The sequence below is a fragment of the Ornithodoros turicata genome, chromosome 1, assembly GCF_037126465.1.
Source record: "Ornithodoros turicata isolate Travis chromosome 1, ASM3712646v1, whole genome shotgun sequence".
Taxonomy (NCBI): domain Eukaryota; kingdom Metazoa; phylum Arthropoda; class Arachnida; order Ixodida; family Argasidae; genus Ornithodoros; species Ornithodoros turicata.
Genome location: NC_088201.1, coordinates 39,761,244 through 39,784,074, shown reverse-complemented (window position 1 = coordinate 39,784,074; position 22,831 = coordinate 39,761,244). Strand labels below are relative to the sequence as shown.

General features: G+C 44.9%; 1 protein-coding gene across 1 annotated transcript in view; it reads left to right on the top strand.

Annotated features, from left to right (window-relative positions):
* The window catches only part of LOC135386057 (uncharacterized), a 226,906-nt gene that overhangs the window by 26,981 nt on the left and 177,094 nt on the right, over positions 1-22,831 (top strand). The window lies entirely within an intron of this gene.

Below are 22,831 nucleotides of genomic sequence, written 5' to 3'. Positions count from 1 at the left end.
CCGTCCTTACAAGGAGCAATTTGAATTGATTTTGTAAGATTAATTTGCCAAATAGAGCAAATACTTGTTGATCTGCGTCACACAATTTTCTTGTTTCGAGGATCGATATTGTGAATCTTGTAACGTACACCTCTGCAGGTTTTTAAAAAAATAATTCTTTATACCAACAAATTAATCAATTCCGCTACTTTCTTATGGCGATGAAAAATGAGCTATTTTCTAGGGGGCGCACTTTGAACATTACCTTCTTATATTCTAAAAGGCTTCTCTTTTATAACGACCAGTAAAGTTCGCGGTGACATAATTTCACCTTTCGCGCAACTCGCGTACCTGTTGCAAGAGTCCAGTAAACAGAAAAACATTATGATCACTATATCAGCGTTTCTTTAGTCTCTGTTTTTGCATTGAGAAATTCAGCCGCGAGCGTCCCAACATGCCCAGAGCATTTGAGACCTGATGATGTTTCCTACGGTTTTGATAAATTGCTACTCTGCAGAGCTACGCGGTTGCATTAACTGCTACACAGGAGGAAACGTATAACGTGGCTACGATGCGGCTTGACACTTTTATGAAAAAGGAAAAAGAAACGCAACAACAGCAAAATAATACCACTTGAAAAACAAAAAACAAAAGAAAACGAGAAATAAGCAAAGCGTGCTTGCACTGCAACACTGCTTCCCTTCTTTCCTGTTTTGCTACGTATTCCACAACTTCAGGTCGTGGTGCTGCGTGGTTATGAAATGGCTTTCTTTCCTAGTTCGCGAAACAGAAGTACGATGGTCAAGTCCCACGTTGATTATGTTTTGCGCACGAGGGAAGTGTGCGGGGGGAATGCTGTCGCATAACCTCCAAAGGTCCTATGCACGTGAGCATATTTTTTGCCGTGCTTTCGCGATATATTTGCGTTCTACTGGTCCTCTGAGACGATATTTCTTTGCGTGGTTTATTTGTTTATTTATGCAATACTGCAGTGCCCTTGGGACCCTAGTAGGAACTGTTACAAATGCGCACGTACAGATACAGCTCTGGAGGTGAATGGTTACATGGACACTAGTCACTGGCAGAAACACAACTAAAGGTAGTTTTCGCAGAAAAAAGAGAAAAGAAACAAACTCTGCATTTCGTACAAGCATGTATTGTATTGGTCGTGAATCGAGTTTAAGTTTGAATGTAACAAAAAAAAAAAAAGGAGAAAAATGCAATTAATTGTATAAATGCTTATGCTGAGGTGAAAAAGGCATCTGTTCAAAGCAGAGTTTGAGGAAGCACAATAAAACGGGTGGCAGTTATCTCATATAACGTACCTTATATCAAGCTGTACACCCACCAGTGAATTTCCCCCACTTCATTATAAGGTACAGGTCTCAACAAGGTCTACTGCCCTCTATAAGGTATACAAGGAAATGTATAAGGTACATGGTCGTTTTATAAGGTACAGTGTGTGGTGTACCGTATAAAACCGTACCTCTTATACGCGCAACTTCATTTGGCCTTTGTTGCGCCTTTCTGCTATCAGCACTTTTTTGTTCAGATATTGCCCAAAAAGATCGGCGAATTTAGATATTAGAGAGTTTTAGCAGACCGTTGATAACGTGACTTGCGTCGAACCGTATCAACCGGAACCAATCAGTGAATAAGATTCTGAGTCACGCACAACTGCGATTGGTTCCGATAGGCACGATAACCTTATCAACGGTATACTAAAACTCACTAATAGAGAGTTTTAGTGTATCGTACGCTATCGCCTTTGCGTACGTAAGGGATAGCGTAGTGGTTCTGCGCAGTGCGCGAAGCTCTCTCTATGTTTTGCGCGTGCGCCTAACCACCGACGCTATTCCTTACGTACGCAAAGGCGATAGCGTACGATCCACTAAAACTCACTAATGCACGAACGCAACGAGTAAAACTAGCCGTTGATTTGGCTCTGATTCGAAGACAACGCGATTCTTTTCGCTGTTATGATTTTGGATTGATTAAAAAATAATAAAACGTTTGGGACATTTACATCATGCTTCCGCTAGATTTTCGGTTGCAACAGTCTGAAGTTGAGTTGAGTTGAGTTTAAATGTTACAAAAAAAAAAAAAAAAAAAGAAAGGGAAGAAATTGAATTCGCAGTCTGAATTGACCAGTCTGATATTACCAGTCTGAATTGACCAGTCTGACAGTTATAATCTAAATGGATATTTCCAGATTGTATTCAATAAATGAAGTAGTCGGTTGTTTATACTGCAATAGCAACATGTTCTTAAATCTGTGTTCTTTAGTTTTTGTTCCGCAGAATGCTAGAAATAAGCGAATGCTCGAAAGCAAATATAAGCGTCAAGCCTGTTCCTGATGGAGATTGACACCTTCCTTGTGGGAACGTTCTTTTTTTTTTTTTTTTTTCGTTTTTCTCCTTATAGTTGTGTACCCTTCCACGACTCGAGTACGTGGTAACGGTATCGTATACGGTTCACTGTTAGAAAAGAAAGTATAAGTAAGCTACAATAGTGGGCTATTGTACCTTTCTGCTCAAAATCTATACCTTTGGAGGGTATAGAAAAGATGCGAAGTGTCGACTCATACCCACGCAGAAAGGTATAAAAGAGGTATAGATCAGGGCTGAAACAACGTGTTTATACGTCATCGCACCGTCTATATCCCGTTTATGCCATGTATAAGGCATAGATCACCGAGGTTATACCTCCCATGGTAGCTGAGGGTATAGTAAGCGACGTCTGTGTTATGTTTCCTTCAGCGTTTTGTATACCTTAACTTGCGCAACGTGTTGCACTACATTAATTTTTTTTTGTATAGACGGTATCATCTCTGTTAAACAGCGATTTAATTAATAAACACATACGTCAATACAGTAGCATCTTAATCAACAGCGTTAGTGATTTATAGCACCCTATTATATGTACCTGAGATAAGCAAAGTCGCTTCTCGGGTGAAGGCGGCTCCACCATTTGCGAAGCCGTGGTGTATCATATCAGTTTTCCAGTCTGAGCTCAGGGGGCTCCGGTACTTAGACAACTTGGCCATGTCCGGAAGCCAGCACCCCCTTTTCTCTGCCATCGTAAGAACGCCACATACGTCCCTCGGCCGCTTGGCAAGCGTATACGCCACTAGATCCCTGGCCCACAGTGAGATCGCCTCAACATCCTGATGGCCTACCTTCGGCGCCATGGCGGAAGTTTGTACCTGCTTCAACGCTCCACATCCCAGGCATTCGTAAAAGGGAGAGTGTAGCCCCCTGGACGGCTAGAGTGGCGGCTGGAAACCTTATATGTGATGTCTACCACTCGCATACTCTAGTATTTACAGATGACTCTATTGACGACCGTACCAGAAGTGCTACTTGTGCGTTCTACATCCCATCGGTGAACGTGGCCTGGCAAAGGAGATAATCGCGTTACCCGATGTCCCCTACGACTGCTGAACTCCAGGCCCTTCTACACTCCTGCGGTCCAGGCGCGAGGGTTCGCCAGCGCACTCCCACTCACAGATTCGAGAAGCGCCCTATGGAATATGATGATCCCCATGTGTGAAAACATCTTAGCGCGAATCATCAGAAGATCGTGCGCTCAGCATCAACTAACCGGAGGAGATATCGCGTTCCAATGGATCCCGTCCCATGTCGGTATCGGCGACAACGAAGGGGCAGATCAGCTAGCGTCCTCAGCACACCTGAGTTGCAGCCCTTGCTTACCAACTCCGGACGACACCGACAGGCAAATGGCTGTTCAGCCGCTGGTTGAACTGCGCCACCCTGGGATACGGGACATCATGCACTGTCATCGCCTGTTTCTTCCCATGAAAGACCTCCTTCGAGGCATACAGACCATGCTCCACAGGCAACGCACTGGATCTGCTTTCACCAACTCTCAACTATTCAAGATCGGCTCTAGGGGTGACGGTGGTGGTGGTGGTACTGCTGAAAGAGCTCGCCGTTGTCGGCCTCACAGAGGTGGGCAACGTCACGGCTAACGCTCTGGGGGAATGTGCGTCCTGGACCGACTTCTAAGGGAACTGTGCCGACATCTGTCTGACAACGTCTGAGAAAAACCCAGGAAAAACCCCAGACAGCGCAGCCGACACCGGGGTCCAAGATGCAACCACACGGGTGAGGAGAGCACGCATAGATTGTTATTTCGGTAGCGAATAACAACCACTAAAAATATTTCCTCCAACTGGTTAGTATATTACTGAATTAAGGACTGTGTTTATTACTCAAATTACTCGAACTAACCCAGCACAATCTCCGCACCAAATTAATGTGATGCTGCACGTTGCGCATGCATGGAGCCAGCCCCGTACTATACGATTAGCTACATGCTATCAGTGAGTCACACTTGGTTTAAACGATGGTATAGACAGTTGAAATAGGTACAAAAATGGCACTTCCGCCCTGGTTTACACATACACTTTTTATGCCTTTTCCTCTGACAGTGTAGAAGCAGCAGTTCGTCAAGTGCAACATTAAAAAGTAATAAACGGTAAATGTTGCCTGAAGTGATAAGTCACAATATTGCTATTAGCATTTGTATCTATGCCCATACATGCATAAATCACGTGTATTAGTTGTTCTTCAAATGTACAGCAAAAACAAGTAACACATGTCCGTAAATAAGACCTTTCGATGCCTAGTATTAGCTCTATAGAGACTGTATAGAAAATGTATACATTCTAGTTCCTGAATCCTCTATAGAATGTGTATAGAGTTTAGCAGTTAAAAACCCTATACAGCTTTTATCTATTTCCTATGCACAAAATTGACACTAGATACGATAAATAGATTATGTATAGGTCCTGTATAGAAACTAGAAAATCATTCTTATTGCCTGCGTGCCGGCTGCTTTTCCCGTCGGCTCAGGGTGCGGGCCATCACCGCTCCTGTGGCTATGGGCGACCGGCACTCGGTGTCGGGATAGCTGGCGGTGGTTTTCTCGCCGGTAGCGGGATTTTGAACACCGTGGGAGTATTACTAGGATTTAAATTGACACGGTTTGTTTCGGCACGATTTATTTCGGAACGATTTATTTTGGACGGTTTATTTCGGTCACCACCCGAGGGGAGCACGCATAGATTGTTATTTTAGTAGCGAATTACAGTCACTAAAAGCATTTCCTCCAATTGTTAATATATTACTGCATTAAGGACTGTGTTTATTATTCAAATTACTCGAACTAGACCAGCACAATCTCCACACCAAATTTATGTGGTGCTGCACATTGCGCATGCATGGAGCCAGCCCCGTACTATACGATTAACTACTGCGATCAGTGAGTTACACGTGGTTTAAACGATTGTATAGAAAGTTAAAATAGGTACAAAAATGGTACTTCCGCCCTCGTTTACCTTTTTTATACATACGCTTTTTATACCTTTTCCCCTGACAGTGTAGAAGCAGCAGTTCTTCAAGTGCAACATTAAAAAGTAATAAACGGCAAATGTTCACGTTGTCTGAAGTGATAAGTCACAATATTTCTATTAGCATTTATATCCATGTTCATACATGCACACATCGCATGTATTAGTTGTTCTTCAAATGTACAGCAAAAAACAAGTAGCACATGTTCATAAATAAGATCTTTCGGGGCAGCTATAGTACTAGCTCTATAGAGACTGTATAGAAAATGTATACATTCTAGAGTCTGAATCCTGTATAGAAACTGTATAGAGTTTACCAGTTACAAACCCTATACAGCTTCTATCTATTTCCTATGCACGAGATTGACACTAGACACGATAGATAGATTCTCTATAGGTCTTGTATAGAAACTAGAAAATCATTTTCATAAGGGTTATGCCGAACGGTCCGCTAAAGCAAGGAACTTCGTTCTTTTTCTGCAGGAGGCGGGTCTGGCCCAACGACCCCTCTAGCCCTTTGCACTCCCCAACGGACCTCTTGCGCATCTCCACCCTTCATCCTTCATCCGTTTTTTTTTCTTCTTTTTTTTTGCTATAGTCGTGACGATGCCCACTCCTGTGTGGCCAACAACGGCGAGCCGAGTAAGACCCCCCCCCCCCCCATACACACATACATATGTTTGTGTGTACCAAACTCTCCATTGGAATACGGCCTAACGGTCGTGGAACAGTATTGTAAGCAGTAGTGCTCCTCGACAGATTTTTCCCGTAAACTCTCCCACGTTTCTTTTTACCGAGTCATGTGCACGAGCTTTCCATTCCGATTGACACCCATGCTTTGTGAATGAGCATTTTGTGTGTGTGTCAAAATATTTTTTCCTCTTGTTCCCATTCGTGGTGATTGTTATTAAAACACATATTTTTATAGTTCCTGTTTTTTAAATTTGTTGCAAACTGGTTTGCAAAGATAGCACGCTGATATACGATCCCAGAGGTATAGTTTATACACTGAGGTATAAATTCTAAACCTCCTCTAAGCTATAAACCACTTAGGGGAAGGTGGGGCAAGATGAGACAGAAATTTGCAATTGAATATGGAATTTTTTCGTGGTTTTCAAGAAAACTAGCCATAGGCCCATTCACATAGGTCTAGAGCTTCTGATCTGTAAATCAGAACGGACGTAGCCGGTTCTAAAATAAACAAAGAACAAGAAATTAAAAAATGCAGATTGTCTTGTCTTGCCCCAACCCTCGGGGCAAGACGAGACATCGCGTGGGGCAAGATGAGACACGCCGTGGTAATGAACTGTACAAATTAGTTTTTGCAATCCAAGCATCTACACAGCCCCCTTGAGCCCACCGCGCACATGATGTGCAATAAAGCCACACAGAACCCGGTACTATTTCCCTGCACCATCCTTTGCAAACAAGGCATCGCCAGTCTGGTGTGTCGCTGTTCGCTCGCTTTTGAGTGCGCTTCTGCTTTGCTGGAAATATCCTAAGACACGGGAAAATTTACTGGAAAATCCAAGGCAATATGCAAAAAAACAAAAAAAGGAAGCTCTGAGGAACAAGCATAAAAGCACCTGATAGTTGACTTACCAGTTTCTAAATTACATTAAATTTCAAATGCATTAAATTTAATATATATTAAGTTGTCGCGTCTTGCCCCGTGCATATCATCGGATGCATTAATTTTTTGGTTAAACACCGGATAACATAGAGTGCCCATATTTTGCATATATCTAGATGAATGAATAAAGAAATAGTATGTGGACTTACATTGACAGAATAAGCCTGCGACACGCTGCCGCACAGCTGACAAAAAAAAGAAAAGAAAGGACTACAGAAAATTGCGCCTTTCTTGCGGGTCTTTACATTCCAGGCAGAAGTAACCGATTTTTTTTTTCTCTTCAACGCAAACACCAATCCGGACAATTCTCACGTTCAATAAAGCGGACATGCAGAGCCACCTATGAGTAAAGTTTCAAGCGCATGGAGCACCGCGTCTCCGAGACAGGCGGCGTCGAGCAAAAAATGTCTCATCTTGCCCCAGCATACCCTATGCCTTTCCTGAAGGTATACCGGATGTTTCACGAAGGTCCACCGGCTGAATAATTCGTAAACAACAGGTGGCGCTATCGAGACTCTTCCTTTTCAGTGAGCATATCTGAGGCATCGGCCAAGAACTAAGCAGTGAGCGGCTCATTTGCATATGCTCATTACTTAAATAAAACTCCTAACTTTTAAATTTTACTTCGGATATTTTCGGACCTCTGTTTTACCGACCGGAACCATCGGCGAAAAATGCCCCCCCCCCTCAAAAAAAAAAAAAAAAAAATCGTCGACACTTAGTGATCTGTAGAGTAATTAATTGGTTTCGGTTTACATATTGCTTGCGCAGAACGGCGTACCAATGCACTCTTTCGCTCAGCTATCCGACTACCAATTACGTGTTCATCCGCCTGGTTCACCCACGGGGGTGACAGAAGATAAAGTACAGCCGGAGGAGACGCTTCGGTATTCCCTGTCCCCCTTCTCTACCTGATTGGTACGCAGCGCTTGCTGTGCTGTCGTTGGGTTATCGTATGGTTATCGTGATGATGACGAATGCAGAGTTCGAGGTAACTCGTTACTATAACTAAGTTCCTTTTTTTGGTAACTTCTGACTTAACTCGGTACTTTTGCGCCATGGTAACTTTCAGAGGAACTCGTTCCTTTTTCAGGTAACTTTGCCAAAGTAAGTTAAGTGGAGTTCCAAGTTACTTTTAATTCGCTTTTCACTCACGTGCACATATTTTCTCGCTTTCTCTCCGGTTCCTTCATGGCATTTCTTGCCATAAAACGTGATATTCAATCAATGACAGTATTTTATTCAGGAAGTAAGAACCGCTGCCATTGAAATAAAGCTGAACCATTGTGCGCCCACTGGGAGTAAGATGCAAAGCGTTCGAATAGAGAGAAACGTCATCATGACGTTGGTAGACACACTGAAATCGAAACAAATCGGAAGGAGAGGACTGGGCTCCACGAATGGGCACTTGTTCGCTGCCTCCTATTCAAAGAAAAGTAGGACCGAAGGTCGCGTCCCTTTGAGGGACCATCGTAATCCCCTCAACACCGTGGCTTTCGGGCGCGACCCTGTTCACCTCTATCTTCGAGCGTAGTTCAACTCTACCAAATTTGTGGCGCTATCGAACACTATGACGTCATTTGTTCACAAACAGGGAGAGGTCTATTGTTGGATATAAGCGAAGACGATCTAAGCGTGTTGCATTCCTCCGCAGGTAGCTCAAGGTCAAACTCAACTGCTCACGCGCGCTGCACCTGCGTAATGCAATTTTGTGTCCGAGGTAACTTGGAAGTAACTCGTTCTTTTTTTTTTAGGTAACTCAGTAACTGCGAGTTACATTTCAATCTGACGAACTTCGTTATTAACTTAGTTACATTTTTCACACGGTAACTTAACTCGTAACGAGTTCTTTTTGACGGGTAACTTCTCAATCTATGGACGAATGCACCGCGAGCGCTGTGTACTAGTCGGGCAGAGAAGGAGAAGGCATCTCTTCCGGCTGTTTCTTATCTTCCATCACCCACGCGTGACGCGTGTGAACAAGGCGGATGAACACGTAATTGGCGTATAGCTGAGCGAAAGAGCGCATTGGTACGCTGCTCAGCGCAAGAAATATGCAAACCGAAACCAATTCATTACTCTACAAATCAGATTTCGTGCTGATGGGTAGGAGGGGATCGAGAAGGTGCTCATAACCACCGACTACCCATAACCACCGAAAGCCCACCGAAAGACTAGAAAGTATAAAAAAAAAAGTATCTTCTGGTCCTGCTTTTGGAACAAGGCCTGAAGGGGAGAGGAGGAATATCTGCTGGTTCCGGAGACTGCTCACACGCTTGAATATAAAGCACTAGCGATGCCTTTGAAACAATTTTTGCTTCTTTCTCAAAATTTTCATTTTCTTGTCGTTTCATTTTCTATTCCTTCCTTTAAGCATTTGAAACACAAGACACAAGCTTTTGTTACTGAAAATAACCGACTCGGATTTCACTCATACTCGTGGACATTAACCTTATCAAGGAGACGTGCCAGTGAAAGGACGCGTGGCGATTAAGATGACAGAGGTGACCAGATAAAAGTCAACCACTTTGTTAGTTATTTTCAAAAAGATATGATGCACGCCGTAAGTAGCTATTTCTCACGTGAGCGAACTGTTCGGTGTGGTTAGAAGAGGGCGCCTCGAGAGCCATCTGTGCAGTCAACACGCTAAAGGAAAACAAATTCAATTCGACATTTTGTTATATACGTTGATGTCTCATAGCTGCAACGCCTTTGCCCACGACGTCAGATTGTGGCAAGTACAGGGTTGAGATCTGTGAAAAATACCCACATACACGTCAAGTGTGAGACCATGACAAGGGGGGCGCACAGATAGGCGCGGCTCGAATACTTTTTTCATTTGGAAATATGCATGCCAACCTCGCGTTTGATCGAGCGAAAATGAGATTGAGCTATATATACTTTGGCGTTGTTCACGACAAAATAACACTGTTTAGAAAACGAATAGTTAAATAAATATATATGACAATAAAATAGCGCTGTCAACTAAGTCGTTCATGCAGTTCAGGCATTGCATGTTTCACCAGCATTAGCCTTGAAGGATTTGATTGATTTTGATGTGATTTAATTCATTTCCATCATAATTGATGGGGGATGTCGAGGCCAAAAGCAGAAACTGCTTGAACGACGCCTCGTCACCCCTACAAATTGCAGCAACTGCTGCTTTCAACCGAGAGTACAATCATACATCATTCAATACACAGGTAAACGGAAGAGAAATTTAAACGGTGGGTGTGTTAGCTACAACAATAACAAAAAATTTACAACAAGATTTCGCTAAACATCACAAAAAAAAACAACAACACTAAATCACACACATAAATCACCAAGACATCATTTACCAGGGTTCACGTACTATATACGGAGTGGTCAAATGGACGAACAAAGCGATCGGTTAAAATAACGAAAAAGAGTTCCCTGACATAAATTGCTTATGCTCTTTAAATGATATGATGAACAAATCAATTTCAAGACGATGTAGCTGATTGAAAAAGCGTGGTACTGCTGCTAGTAATGTTTGACTCCCGTAGTTTGTCCTGCAGAACGGTTCAGAAAACTTATCAGGGGCACGGAGGGTGTAGTGGTTCAGTTTGTTTTACCTGTGCAAGGTGAAACAAGTCAGTTGCATGTTTTAATGGTTTCTTGTAGGACCAGGCAAGGAAGGTAGAAAGGCGACAAAAAAACGCTACTAATACTTACGATAGCAATGATCAAATCAAGCAAAATGTCACACAGGAGCGAAGACTTGACAGGAGTGGCTGTGTTACTCTGAGTACTGTCGATCGTTCAAAATCGTAGATTGCTCGGAACGCTGTACATAACGTACGGAAGAAGAAAGAAAGAAAGAAAGAAAGAAAGAAAAGAAACAGTCTGCAACAGTATTATACGTGATTAGGAAGACTAAACTGTCGCCTTCTCACTATGATAAAATGACTTGGTCCATGGTTAAATCCAGCCCACCAACGCTCTGGACAATGCAATACTGAAGACTCATCCTTATAATTTCACTAAATTACCGCGCCCAATGCGGTATGGGGTATCGCCGCTGGCGATGAAACACCCAACCATCTTCATCAAATAAAGTCAGAACGTATTCCATATCGTGTGTTTTGTACGTTATTCCTCCGTGATCCGCCAGAAACATCTTGCAGTGGTCGCATTCAATTAAACATTAACGATGACGCTTGTGATGTGCGAATTCAAAGTGCTTGGGTGACGCACAACAGGACTTTATTTCGTGGCGCCTCCTAGAAAGTGTTACCCCGCGTTAAGTGGGTTCGAATGTAGCGACATGGTGTGCACCGTAAACGGGTCCTCTTGCACCCCCTCTCCCTTTAAGACATCGCTCCTAACAGGTAGCAAGCAAGCACGTCTTTTGTACTTTTCAGTCTTTCGGTGGGTATGGGTAGTTGGTGGTTGTGAGCACGTTCTCCCCTCCTGCCCATTATTACCACATGCTCAAAACCACCATTTTTTTTCGGTGCATATGAGCATTTGGTAGTTATGGGTAGTTTGAGGTCATGGGCATTTGGTGGATATGAGGTCCAACCCCTGGTATACTTTCCTAACTCTTCGCTAAACCACGAACTTGTCTGCTCTTAGCATTACACTTTAATGGGAGTGAACTGCATACATATAAACTTTTGTACCTCCACCGATGGCGAATATGCTCGTTGATTAATTTACTACCTTGACATCATTCAGTGGTAATGTCCTCATATAATCAAGTTGTGGCATTGTATGTGCAAGTCATTTTAGTGGCAGACTAAAGGTCCAACCGCATGAGGCGTTTTCTTCGCGGTGCGCCGCAGCGTTAGTCGTGTGCAAGCCACAGCGGCGGAGAACAATAGAGAGGCGACGCCATCCTCGAAGTCTGAAGCAAGCAGATCTCGACGGCAAGCAGTGGAAGTGGCGTGCACAAGTGGTGAATCAGAGATCAGCCTCAGGTTAGCACCCGGTCGGACGCGTCGGTTCTTAGGATACCCTATATAGATAGACCCTCGGAATCGGGAGATCATAATATTGTTGCGGATGTTAAAAACGTAATCCCTGTGTGAGCGTCCGCAATTTAGTATGCAAACCACAAAGTGTGCAACAGATTGATGAAGATGTCAACCGGAATTGTGCGTCCGTTTCGTGTGTTTGGGTACCTCCTGAAGTTGAACAGTGGAACGGCATTCACAACAAATGGCTTCCTGACGCATTGCTGCAGTATCTTGTTCGTTATAATATATCAGTCAGAAGCAACTGTGTTTGAGACTTTTTCGAGTGTAATAAAAGTGTTTATCAAGTCATTTGGAGCTTATTTCCTTGACAGAGTAAGGAAACGCTCGCTTGGGACGTCATCCACCTGCCGTTGTGGAAACGCTGCATGCAGTTACCTCTGGGCGTCTCGCAACAGCATCGCGTGCCGCTGAGAGAAGCTCGGCGGTCTGCCGCTCGAAAACCGCGCACGCGGTTGGGCCTTAAAATGACGGTCGGATCCGGAAACCTATCTACGAAACCGATACCATTATGTTCGGCATCGGCCGACAATCCACTTGGCTAATTTTTTCGTCCTGAAACCGCTTAAATACCAAATGAACGAATTTGAGAGGAGCGCCGTTTCCGCAGCTGCAGAGGTTCCGGCGGCATGACGTCACTCCCTAAGCGGAGAAGTCAGACAGCGACGCTCAGAGGAGAAAGGCGCCGCCCAGACGCCCCGTAAAACTCTGAGACGCCCTAATGGCCGCGGCATTCCTTTTCTGAAAGTTGCGCCCTCATTGGTTCTTAGGGAGTGACGTTTTCTCGTTTTTCCAGAGAGGGAATTCCGGCATACTCTCAAGATCCGGCATCTGCTCTTGTCATGTATTCCATCGAATAACCGTCAAACTACGCCGCTCTTTCGCGTGTGATTTTCGGTACCACGGTCAGTGGTCCACGAGGAATAAAGTGACGCTATATAGTTTCGAAATCGACTGGAACGGATGTGACCGTCCCTTTAAGCTACCAATTTTGTTTATTTCATATTTTAGTGTAGGGACCTTCTGTCCTTTGATAGTTTCTTTTTATTATACCTTTCGTTTTTCTGACTGAATTCTTACTTCCCACTACCTTCTGTAATGTGTAACCTTGAGGATATTTAAATAAACCAGTGCTAAAGCCAGCGCGTGCAAGATAACGTCCTACTGGGAGATTGAAAGATGATAATCGTCGGAAAAGCCAGATAGCGGAGGGAATCGAGCCACGCAACTCTCAATTGCCGGCCGACTGCGCTAACCACTACGCTATGCCGTAACGGCTTCCCGATGATTTGCCAAAGAGCCTCATTCAACGGAGAGGGCACACACTCATCCTCTTCACATTCACTCCTACATGCCTCCGACGACTGCCATATTTCCATCTTTCACGTTCTTAGACACATTGAGGCTTGTGTTGTGTTCGTATATTTGTATTTCAGCCTCGGAACAGTTCCTTTTTATCAGCGTCATACTGATTCTCGGTGTGAAGAAAACAACTCTGAAGACAGGACGCTTTACACAAACACCTTAATGCATCCTGTCTTCAGTGTCTTCCTCACGCCATGAATCAGTTTGATCAACACCATCGAGCTCGAGTCAGTTCTCTAAGGTAACATAATCCTATAATATTCTCGACATATCTTGTGGTTCGTAGCGGATGAAGTAACAAGGACACTTTTCTTGGAACGCGGCGATGATGTTTCCTGCAACTAATCTGCGGGCTCCATATTTGCTAGGTCTCAGGTAATTTTTTTTTTCGGCTGGATATCGACGACTATCATAGTCTGCTTGCACCAGTCAGGAACTTTCCGCCATATTGAATACCTTTGATACACGTTTACCGTCGAAGCCCTTCAAGGATCCGCAAGTATACTTTGAGGCCCCCAATAATAGACCTCTACTCAAAAAACGTTACCGTAACGTAATCATGACGTTGGTAGACATAGCGAAACCGAAACAAACCGCACCGAGAACGTCGCCGTTTCACTAAGCCGAGTTCCTTCACGTGGTTCACGGGTTGTTTCTTTATAACAGGTACACATAAACGTTCCTTTTTTAGCCATTTTGAGTGTTTTCCCTGGGTTTTCCTCAGACGCTTTGAGACAAATGTCGGCACAGTTCCCTGTGAAGTCGGCCCAGGACGCACGATCCCCACTGCGATAGTCGTAACGTTGCCCGCGTAGGCGTGGCCGACTACGGCAAGCAGTTCCGTCATCATCACCACCAGTCACTTTGGTGTCTTTATGAGCATGCTCCGCGTTCCGAGTCCACCAAGGAAAGAAAAGAAGACTCCCACCCAAGGGCTGCATGGTCTCGAAATTGAATGTCGTAATCCTGTGCGGAATGTGGTTTCTTAATACGACCTAGTTCGCGCAAGCTTTGTGGAGAAACACCACGTGCACTCTGAGAGATACGCGTATTCCTCGGGGTCACAAACGTGAAAGAGTCCGGCAGCCATCTTTAGAAAAAGTGTCGAAAAAAAGATGGGGCTAGAGAATGGAGCAGAACAAAGCCATACAACTAATAATATGTAAGGAACTACATCAAATTCTTCACACAGGAAATGCTATACTTTATTGTCATCATCTTGTTACTTGTTAATTTTTTTACACTATTAGTTCCAGTCCACCAAGTTGGCGGCGCTGTTGTAGCATCTGACGTCATTTGTTTCTAAACACGGATAGGTCTATTGCCTTCTCCGAAAACGGTGAATACGGCACGTTTTAGACTCATTCGCACGAATATGACGGTTTTTGCGTCCATGAAAAAACGGACAATAAAACGTTCATATTCGTGTGAATTAGCATCCGTGTACACTCCGCTTGCACCCGCGCACCTGCGTTTCCTTTCCTCAAGAACGGTCCATGCGGTGAGTTTCTCGGGACGGACACACGGTACATACAAAATAATGAATGTGTGACAGCACCATAGACTTCCATGGGTTCGTGCGCTGTACGTTAAAGTTACCGTAAAGCAGTAGAGGTGAAATCTCAGAAGGTTCTATTCGATAGCCTGAGCCCTCAGTACTCTTATACGTCACTGTTATCGTACCAATTGCATTCATAGGTTTTAGAAAATTAAAATTATGGGCAACACTGCGTCGAAGTGGTCACCAACTGCGCATTGCTCGTCATGTACGGCGGCAAACTACATTGCACGCGGACGACACTGGGTCTAAAACGAAAGAAGTTGACTACGTGTCGGCTACGTAGCCATCACTACCAGCAAGTCAGTCGGGAACATGGATCACTGTTGCTTGACGAATAGGGGATTACTTGCCACCAGACGTCGCCGCGAGCCGTTTCATTTCATTTTTGCTTGCAAATTATAAATATTAAGCGTTCTCTGTCACATTTATAGCTCGTTGTGCTGGGCTTACAAGCAACAAGCTGTTACACTACGCCCACGTCAACATAAACAGCCTGACTGCTGTTTTATACGGTACCTTTCAAAGAACGGACAGCACACGGACGAACGTGAAGCACACGTGAAGGGTCGTTCGCAACACGTATGTGTTATGACTAATGAGCGATCTCCGAAGGCTTTTGGAGGTAAACACGAGGTGCTGTAACACACTGTTTGTCGATATTGTAACACACTTTGCCATAGTTGCGAGACGAAGTGGCATCTCACGCAAGTTTGAAAAAAAAGAAAAAAAAGAATCTCCCCAGAAAGCTCAAAGGGTTCCCCGAAAAACGTCCGAGTAAAAGATGACTGTCCGTGAAGTCGACGATACTTCTACGGACGAGGCAGAAGCATGCTCCTGCCTCGTCAGATGTGCAACTTATGGAATATGTCGGGGGTGCATCGATTCGTTTCGGGCACAAGTGCTCGTTGACGGTGTTCCGTTGGGAATAGAACTGGACACCGAGGGTAACGTCCATTGTTAGCGAAAGCACTGGGCGTTGAATTCTAGTGCGAAACTTGACGTGATCTTGAGAGGCAGCGGCAAAAGGCCATTTGGGTTACGCTCCAGGGCAAGCAAAAATACTTGCCGTTGAACAGGGCACACGCACAGGGCATTGCTTGAAACATCTGCGGTCGCAGCTCTAGGTGTTGTATTAGCCTCAGGGAAATCGACAAAGTTGTCTACGACGACTTCACAAGTAGCATGCGTAGTCCCTACCATAAAGTAGTGCCATCGGATACCTTAAGTGCCATAAATGCTGCTGCAGCTATAGAACGGCGTTCTTCCGACCTTCTTTGGAATACGGGCGGTGACCTTTGCGCTTCAAGGTATTGTCGAAGAGCCACAGCGTATGTGCAGAATTGAACGTGTCAATACTTCTCAATGAGCTGCATGCGTCATGCTCGCCGTCAGACGGAACGAACTCGTGAACATTCGTTGGGGCAAGGTTACTGTGAATCCTTTTGATGGCCCTGGGAAATACCCGACTTGCCCAGTCGAGAAGCCGTGTACTGATCTGTTAAAAGGACTGTCGCATCCGTCGCGGTCGGTTTTGAAACTATAGTACCGTTTTACTCCTTGTCTATCAGCGACAATAACGCCGAAAGCGCGACGCGAATCAGTGGAGTAGTTTCTGTGCAATTTGATGTAATGCATGGCAAGAGCAGAGGACGGATGTTGAGAGTATGCCGGAATTCCCTCTCTGGAAATCGGAGAAAACGTCACTCGGACAAGGCCAATCAGGGAGCGTCGTTTGGCGTGGACAAGTCTAATCAGGGAGCGGCTGGAGGGCCTTTAGCGACCAACTGGCGGGCGGGAGAGACGGCGTCTACAGGTCGCGGAAAGTCTGTGATCGGCTTGTGGAGTGTTGTTTCTGGTTAGGGTCGTACGTATTCGTACAGCCAGGAGCGTAACACCGTGTTCAACGCGACATGGTCGCGTCAGACCTCACACTGGTAAGCGAAAGTCGCCGTATTTACCGAGGACTTTTCACTTAGTATATTGCAGTGCGAACGCGAAGCAGACGATCTTGGAGTCAATAGTCTGCACTGCGCTCCCATTCGTGTGCATGGCTTACCCCATCATGATGTTACTATCGCTGGGTTTTCCTTAACTGCGGAGGGAATGCGAATCTTTGAAATTCGTTTATTTAATACGTAAGCTGTTTATGGCAGAGAAACTTGGTCAAGTAGACTTGGTCAACTAGAAGTAGGAGCCGAACATTACCAGATCGGTCTTATACACACGTTTCCGGATGCGATAGTCACTTTAAGGACTCTTTGCTATGAATATTGCTAAATGCATATTCAAGAAGCTTGGCTGCCATCAGCACCCTCAAAGGCCTGTTTCACAATGATATAGCACTGTGTTGTTCCTGTCACAGATTGCGATGCCTAATCACTTTGCCTAAAAGTATAAAAACGTCTCTTATTCGTCCTAGATTTTGCTTTTCGTACTATAGGGCAGTGATGTACTAACTGGTAGAAACTACCTCTACCAAAGGCACCTGACGACTTCATCAGAGGTCTTTGTTTCTGTCCAATGGCATGCTTTTGAAGTCTTTGCTCAAGAAGTGAAATCGTCGGATGGAAGTGCGAAAATGACAGATCAGCATCACCAAAAGTTTTCAAGCTGGTTTGCTCTTGTGTAAACCAGCTATGTCATGAGCTGCGCTTCTTGTTGTATGTCTCTTCAGCTCAACTGGAATCGCAAAACGGTAATCCATTGGTTCCACCACATGCTACAGCTTCTGGAAGCGCTCCTCCGAGATGAGATGCGATCAAGCTCACAGGCCGTAAAGCTAAATCTCGCCGTGGACGTGTATTTCAGGAAGAATACAAATATCCCGACGAACGATTGCATATTATAAGTGAGTACGCAACCAGCGACGTTGCAGCCTCAGTGTGTAGGTATTAGGTGCTGTTCTACTAGACGTATCCAAATATTTATACACGTATCTGGAGTGTATATTTCACAGTATTTGCAGTGCCTTTTAACAATCCTTTAATGTGCTTCAGTAAAATGTTATTTTTGAGCTTTGTGGATGTTCTTTAATGTAAGTCCCATCCCGTAACAATTGTCCTGGGAATGATCTTTCATGGTATATGAGTTGCACTAGAGTGAGTTAACACTAGAAGGAGTTGTCCTAGTATGGGTCGTCCCGGTATAAGTTGTCCTGGTGTGAGTTAGTGTGGTATGAGTTGGTTTGGTATGAGCCACTGGTGGAGCCGCGGAAGCCAGCGGAGCACATAATGGGGCTGATTCGTGAAAGTGATCTGCACTATAGTCGCCAGTCAAGAAAAAACTACATACTTGCTAATCTTGGTTTCCTTTGTAGAACTGTAGATAAATCATTTTTAATTTTAGTAATTTAATAATCAACGTTAGGCTCGTCCGTTTTCTCATTCTCAACATTTCTACCGGAAGAATGATTCTTCGACGCATAACCACCTCAGATTCAAAGACTGCGAAATGATACCGTTATCATTTCTATAGTTTGACGAGCGTGCCCTTTTACTGATAACATATGCGCAAAGCTTCATAGGCTATCACAAATTCGTTGGTTGGTGGAGCATTATTGCCTGCCAGCCTGCACGTGTCACAAAAAGGCGTATACCTCCCACTTCCAACAACTCAGAAGACGTCATCTTGAATGACAATTGACCCTGCGGGTGATATGTGGTGAAGATTCGTCTTAAGAATGTACTGCAACGGTGACGCCGGCCAAAGAACGCAAATCTCGTTAACGTACGGGCGCGTGCCAGGAGTGGCGCGCTCCAGTCGACTTCTTGCTCGATTAACGACCCCTTTCTCGGTTTTGAAGTCACCTCGTGCTCCAATCATTACGAAGTGAAATAAGAGGGAAGGCGGAGCTGCCGCGCGCATAAAATCACGCGCGCGTGCGCGAGCGTCTTCTAATTTTTGCTTTAATTTTCGCCCTTTGTCGCTCCCCAGCCGAGGAGCGCCGCCTCTGACGATCTCTGGGAGCAATGGGAATTTGGAAGAGATTGCGTCGCCATTACAAAACCCCCCACGAGAGTTTAGCTCCTTCTCAAGATAATGCGTCTTGGTAGCTCATTTGCGGCCATGAAGGGGCGGCATATTGTCAGGGACGGGATCCCGTATTTCCCTACCGCCGCCATTTCGATGATTTCTCTTTGGCGAAGCTACCTGCATGGGGAGCGAGAGCCGAGAGGAAAGGGTTGCTTCGTTTTCTGCTGTCGCCTGATTGGAGAATGAAGTACACGCAGAGGGCGGCGCTAGTAACGACCGACAATGCCGCTCCGAGCGTCTCTATCTGCATCTCATTAAAATAGCAAAATAAATCAATAAGACAATCCAGCGCACCAAGAAAGGAGAGAAACTCAATTTATCTCCCTCCTTGGAGAAGCGCGCGCACTCACAAAATCTTAGCAAACCGAGGAAGACGGAAAGAAAATGGATGCTCGGAATATGGATGTTGCGCGCTCGGGGATTTTTTTTTCTTCTCTCCCTCTCTTTCTTCTATGCGGGATGCGCAAGATTCAGGAATTGCGAGCGAGCTCGCGTACCGTTGCTAACTGCTTGCTCCTGCCAACGCCTCACTACAGTTTAGAGCCGTGCGTATTTTCGGGCGTTCTGCGGCTTCTAGTCCCTGTGGACGTACCATTTTTTCGTGCCGTCGCCTTCGTGCGGAATTGTTAGTACCGTGCACTTGAATGACATCGTAGAAACAGATAAGGGGGGAAATTTTCTGAGGGTAAGGATGCCTATGGATTTGTCCCTAACACGTTTTGGAATCGCTTTCATGGGCTTTCAGCATACGTAAGCGAGATAAACGAGAAGGGAAAGTAAAAAAAAAAAGGTACCAAGAATTATCGAGATGAAGACGAGTAATCCTTCAAATCATAGTCTTTGCTATTCCACGTTTACGGGTTGGCACCCTCAAGGGTCGACTTCTATTTCTTCTCCTTTCGAAAACTTATTAGCGACAGAGCGTACACGTCGTGCGAAAGTGCATGCGCGGGAGGCTTTTTATATGTAAAAGAAGTGTTTATGTTTTCTATATATTATTATTGCCATGTCTGCATGTATTGATTGTATCGGGAGACAGTGGCGTAGGCAGGGGGGGGGGGGGTTCGGGGGTTCAAACGCCCCAAAATCGTACCTTTGGTAGTGCATTTGCGAGAGGGAAAGTGAGGGTGACACCCTCTCCCCCATGTAAAGTTCCCGTAGAACCACTCCCGAAATATTTTCTGGATACGCTACTGTCGGGGAGTCCCTAAATCTAGGCTTCTGCTGGGTCTCTCAGACAACGCAACCTGTACGCAATAAACTAAATAATAAAAAAAAAGATGGATGCATATTTAATTATGTTTCGGAGAGCGTATCATTATCCTAGGACATTAGTAAGTGCATTATCTTGCAGATTGACGCTTGACCAATGTGAGTAGTAAGAATCTGGTAGCAATAAACTAAAAAAAAAAAAAAAAAGATGGATGCATATTTACCCATGTTCCGGAGAGCGTATCATTATCCTAGGACGTTAGTAAGTGCATTATCTTGCAGATTGACACCTGACCCATGTGAGCAGTAAGAATCTGTTAGTTGTTTCGATAATCTGGTAATTGGAATGACTTCGTGATCTACGCAAATGTCATCCTGCAGTTGCGAATTTGTAGCGCAGCAAAATTGCAAGAGGTTATCATTTTATGTTGTGCATGCACCAAAATTCGCTCATTTCAAAAGACTTGGGAAGGAAAAGTTTTCTTCTTCTTCTCCCGCTGTCTCCCTTATCGATCACGGCAAGAAATTAAAAATCGTTTGTGCGCGCAATAATAGCAGCTGTGCTGCGCGGATGATTCCTTCCCTCACGCTCGGCAGCAGAAAAAGAGAACCGAAGCCAGCAACCTGGGCCCCTTTGATGAAACCGACGGTACATTTTTCTTCGACGGGCCAAACGGACCAGCAGTCAACGACGAAAGACACCATCCAGTCCAAACCAGCCACACGGCCGCAGATATATAAATTCTCGGCAAAATTAAAATCATATTTCATTTTAGTTTGGATCTTTCGCTGGCCCTCTTTTCCTCCGTCTATCTGTCGTCGCTCGGAAGGAGGAGGCGCCGCAGTCGGCCGTATAGATATCCAGATAGCTATCCGCATTATAAAGAAAATAACTCATCGGCGTTGTTGCTGCGCTGGAGGAAATGGGGGTGGACATCCATCCTCCTCCTTTCAGAGATGTCAGGGATACATTTTCCTCTCTTTTCCCTTCACAATGTCTGCTTTTTGGCGCAAGGACCAAGAAATGGACGAAGGCTCGTGGGGAAGTTATTATTGCATCCTCTGGCGATCACGGTTACTCCGTGGGCTCCTCCTGAGAGGGTTTCGAAAAGTATTTCTCGCGTTTCTTACTGGTTTCGATTAATATTGCCATTGAACGTATTTTGCACGCTACGCGGTGTGTCAAAAGGCGAATTTTCTGTTTCAATATTGTACGGTGTTGAAGGAGACAATGTCAGGTTCCATTTCATTCAATAGGAGAAGTTGGTTACCACGGTCCCAATTTAGAACATGTGCTACATGAAGACGAAGTCGATTAGGCTGTAAGGTTGTAGGCCCGTGTCAATGTGCTACGTGGACAACGGCATGACGTAAAGTGAAGAAGTTGGAGAATGAAGCGGAAGGATAGACTGGGTCAACATTGCTGAAAAGAGTACGAAACAAGACATACAATCAGCTGGGTCCGTTAGAGTTGGGTTACTACGATTGATTTATGATTTAATTGTTAGCGGCAGGAACTTAAACAGTTCCACTGAACTCCTGTAAAGAAAAGTGCTTGTGTATACCTTGTATTCGCCGGGAAACGCGAAGGTGAACAGGCCGAACAGGTCTTCCAGGTCGAGGCTAGATCTGTCGCTTGGCACCATTGTATTACGCACGTGTATCAAGGACAGGTTGTCCACGCCACCTATCTTGGTTTCTGGTAGCAGGTGTAGAAGCATCTGTCTGCGCGTTTATATATCAGTGATATTAAGGATTTTCTTCGTTGGTGGGCACTAGAATTTTAAATAAATAAATAAAATATAGCAATGGATCTGGAGGACGGCCACTTTCGAGAGATTATTTTCTATACCATCCGGTTAAACGAAAAACCAATGTGTTGAACATTTGCAAGAAGGTTTCATAGACAATGCTCCTCATCGTACGAGAGACGTTAGGCGATTCGACCAGTTCTGACACTGAAACAGGATGAGACAAGGTTAAGCGTATGGACTGCGGCTACAGCCGGAAGCAACGAAAGGGACGGAGAAATTATTGGAGAAAGTTCCGCATTTAAGGACATCGAGGCAGGCCCTAGCGGCCATAGCCAAGTGTTTTCGTCATTTTACATGGTCACTTTCTTGAAAAGGAGCTAGCTTGGAGACCTTAATGTGGTGCTAGGCCAGGTTTTTGGATCTCTCTTAACTTGAACTAGCTTGGAATTAGAGTTGAAGGGACATTGATCCATCGGTCTTATTCACCCCTACCCTCACCATTTCATCTCACCTTCTAGCTGCAGAAGTGATGCTGAACTGTGAACAGACCAACAACGGCAAACGCTTCACACCAATACCACGACCACCACGACATAGCCGTTGCCGTGTTACGAGGATAGGCGCTGCCGGCTGGATCTCGCAGAGGTTCAGAAACGCGTTGAGTGATGCGACGAAATGCTGGACAAATTCGACGACGAGAACTCTCGTCGGGTTTACGACATCGTAACCGGGGACGGAACTGGGATTTATCATTCGATCTGGAAACCAAGTGGCAGCCGACCGCTTGGGCATTCTCACAAGAGGATCAGCCTGTGAAAGTGAAGCGTCCACAAAATGTCGACATGATGGATACATTCTTCTCTAAACGTGGTTGTTGCCGAATAGGAGTGTAGCATGGCTACAGGACGACGACGAGGT